General features: G+C 33.2%; 1 long non-coding RNA gene across 1 annotated transcript in view; it reads right to left on the bottom strand.

Annotated features, from left to right (window-relative positions):
* Window positions 1-220: 220 nt before the first annotated feature.
* LOC117120372 overlaps window positions 221-4,030 on the bottom strand; it is a 41,270-nt gene continuing 37,460 nt past the window's right edge. The window contains exon 3 of the long non-coding RNA XR_004447328.1: window positions 221-2,521. This is a non-coding gene — a long non-coding RNA (uncharacterized LOC117120372). The remainder of the gene's footprint in view (window positions 2,522-4,030) is intronic.

Below are 4,030 nucleotides of genomic sequence, written 5' to 3'. Positions count from 1 at the left end.
CTCATGACCAAAACGACTCCACTCCCTAAGTCTCATGAAGAGACTTAGCTGATAGAAGCATCAAGGCTATAGTAATTATGAAAAATGAACAAAACAATAATGGGACAAATAAATTTTTTTTATGGCAATAAAGTGGTATAATATATAAATATAATAATAAAACAAATTACATATTAAATAATATTTTTCTGGATTGAAACTAAATGTAAATAATATTTCATTATTTTGGAAACCTTCTTTCATTTGTTGTTTGAAGATTTTTATGCATCATCAGATGAGAAAATATTATATATAATTACTACACATTTTTGCTGACAATTACCATACATAAACAACTATATGTACTGTACAGCCGAAATAATCAATCTCACTCCATTAAAAACTATACAACATGCATGGCTTTTCCCCATAACACATGAAAAAACAGTTACAATAATTTATCAAGAGGGATGTCAGTAAACACATAAAGAGCTTTATGACCATTGAATCCAATTAATCACAAATAAAAACTTTCAACCAATTATGAAATCTATTCGTACGTTGTGCATTTATTCGGAGTTAAAAAACACAGCATTACACTCTATATCCAAATCGACGTATATACTACAAGAAATCCAGGACACGGCCCTATGGGTCATAATTTTAACCAATGCTTTGAGCTTATTTCTAAATGCAGTCCGAGAATAACTCTGCGAAAAAAAACAAACGGAGAAACAATTAATGTATGAACTCCTTTGTTTGACCTATAAAATGACCGCACTAATGGCTTTACACTTTAAACCAACCGCGTTCAATGTTGGAAACAGCAGCTGCATCTTAACGCCATCACGGTTTAACTCTTCTAAAAAGTCCTAGTTTTAAAAATTGCATCCAAAATTTCGCAACTAATTTTACTTTAGTGAATAGTTAACTTTTCGAGCATGGTGTTAAATTTTTCGTCCCGCCACAGACAGGGATGAAAGTAGCACTTTTACAACTGAGCTGTTAAGTAAATATGGTTTATTTGTTAGGATTGGTATGAGAAATGTACAAAATGTAATTTATGTAAATTGTTAACTTCTGAGTGGCTATGTCAATGGTTATGACCATAAAGCTGAATAAACAATGCTTTTAAAACTACAATGTCTCTACACAGAATTTTTAAAAATGTTTTATTTTTTTTAAGCAATAAAATGAAAAATCAAGTTGATAAGATTAAGAACAACAATACGCTATTGGTATAGTGGATATTGTAACATGCTTTTATATTATGTCTAATTATATCTATATTATCAACTAAAATGGGAAAAAAATATTCTAAGCATAATATGAAGAAGGGGATGTTGGCATCTGCACTGCAGCAGTGGCTGTGTTTCAAGACGTTGGGCTCGGTTAGTTTCTATTCAAATCATTTTGCTCCTGTGAAATTACAGTATCTGCCCCACAAACAGTTTATAGCTGAACGGTTGGCTGAGATAAGGTATTGTTCCTGCTTTTTGCTCTGAAGATTTAAATGGATACTGAGCCCTCGGCTCCTAGGATAGCCCTCATGAGATTTTTAGGCAGGATAACAGTGGCCGTGCCATCAGGGGGTCCCAGCGGGAACAGGATAGGTTCTACATCCTGGTATATCAGCATTTATCAATTTTCGCACCTACCTGGCCGTTTCGCACCCCACCAAACAAGCTCACGTCCCTGCTAATCTTAACTAGACTAACCTTAACTAGACTAACCTTAACTAGACTAACCTTACAAATTAGAACCTATTTCAAATGTCAAGCTGAATGGGTTCTTTATATCATTCTATGAACTTATTTAATATTCTTCACTCCCATGGTAGGGGGTCTATATTTCCAAATTACAACCTGTTAATCCAGTACATTCTTACAAGGTGGTGTTGACTACATTGATTTTTATATTTCAATTTTATTAGCTCACATGTTTATAAATATAGATTTAATGAAATAAGATATTGTAACTTTAAATTGTAAGCCCCAAGTGACGTTTTCATTAAACATATTTTCATTGCGCTCTATTATCGTCTCAATCCCTGTTATCATCCTCTTCATCATTGAACTCTATATAATTACTGCATTCTCAATTGGTTTGAAATTATTACCACATGTATTTAATCTCGTAGAAGTATCCGGAAGCAGGGCCCATTATAATGAACTCAATGTGTATAATATACAAGTATTGCTTGTTTTAAACAGAAAAAGCCATTCAAACACAAGTAACACTTGTGAATCTTTTAGCAGTCGTGCGTGTTGCTCTGCCGCAAACTTGTGTGGACACGCAAGAAGTCATAAACATCGTTAAATAATAACGCAACTACATCGTCCAAGTTCGTGACAAAGTGACTTTGCAAATAAAAAAATCTATGGCAATCGAAAATTACGTGGAGCGGTTATTATAGACAGGATACAGTTTTATTGTTTTCAAAGGTAGCTAACAATCTAGCATAGAAGCTGCTTGAATATCCAACTTGGCAAAAGTAGGTTTGGTCGACAGAGTTCAAGGGACACACCGGAGACCTAGATTTCTGGAACATGAAGAAACAAAGACCATTGGATACATGAGGTCAAATGGTAAACAATAACTGGATTGAATTAGGCAGATCATATGATGGTGCGATTACATTATTCTCTGTAGGTGTAAGTCTCCGTTAACCTAAATGGCTTGGAGTTCATCAAGTTGACAAATTCACCTGTGGACAAACGGTGCGCGATTTTCACACACCTGGTGAGACTGACAGACTCCGATGCTGCAGCACAGACTCAACATAATTTGTTGAGTGAAATCAAATTATGAATAAGATAATATTGGCCACAAAAATAATAAATCATGTTTCTCAAAAAAAAGGTAAATGAGGCCACTTTTTCCCACTTTTTAACCACAAGGAATCTTGACTCCTTACACACCATAACATTAAGCTATGGTAGCACTGTCCAGGCTATCAAATTATATTTGATAAAAAATAAAATAAAAAATAAAATAACAAGACATGCCTAAATATGGTCATCATGACATCACCAAGGGTGCAAAAAAAAAAATTGAAAAAAAAAATGCTACCTGCAATTTCTATGGGCACCCTGAATAGCTTGGGCTCTGGGGATCTTGCCCTCCCCCTGCCCCTTATCTCGGTGGCCCTGCGTACAACAGCTTTTTGTAAAAAAATATTTGATAATCTGGACTAAGCTTAAGGCCAGGCATGTCTAGACATATGTTTTTTGTTATGATATTAGGATTTAAAAATTGAATTCTGTAAAAAGTAGAATAGGGAATTTCCCATCCCTCTTTCCACATAAAAAAAGGGGATTTCAGATATATAGTGGTATTTACAAAATAATACATACTCTGAGATATCACATGAATAAAATAAAATTATAAATATAATATATAAAATATATAATTAAAAAATCTGCACATTTACAGCTTTATAAATGAGATTACTTATGATTACTTATGATTTATCATTATCAAATAATCTATAATTTGTTGAAAAAATGGAAGTTATAATTCATAAACTTATGAATTAATCAATATTAAATGTAATCAATTCCCATTGCTGAAAAAAAAGAAGAAAATTAGCTTAAGGAAGCTCAAGAAAATATTTTTACAATAACTCAGTGGGAATCAGCTGCCCTATATATCAATATATTAAATACATTTAAAGATATTCCATAAACGATCTATTAAGCGCTTCTCTTGGATAAGTGCCGATCTTTATATAGCACCGCATTAAACATGATATTACACAAAGCATCGATTGAATATCCGCGGCAGCAATTATTAAAACATATTCTATTTTGAATAAGAATGATCACTGTTATATCAAGAGTACAATTACCCAACATGCCTTAATGCTTCATAAGACATGGTTAAATAACTGAATTATGCATATGCATAAGTATAATTATGGGAGGGGGGAAAGGTGTTGATTGGGGGAGGGGGTAAACCATGAAAGTTAAGTTAGGTAGGTTATATGAGGTGACTTTTAACAACTTGAATATAATTTTATTTTTGCTGAGAATTTTCAGTGGGGAGGATG

The sequence above is a fragment of the Anneissia japonica genome, unplaced genomic scaffold (genome assembly GCF_011630105.1).
Source record: "Anneissia japonica isolate Jap-2015-1 unplaced genomic scaffold, ASM1163010v1 scaffold284953_len930413_cov181, whole genome shotgun sequence".
NCBI lineage: Eukaryota > Metazoa > Echinodermata > Crinoidea > Comatulida > Comatulidae > Anneissia > Anneissia japonica.
The sequence above is the reverse complement of the archived record's forward strand: the minus strand, read 5'-3'. Positions and strand labels throughout refer to the sequence as shown.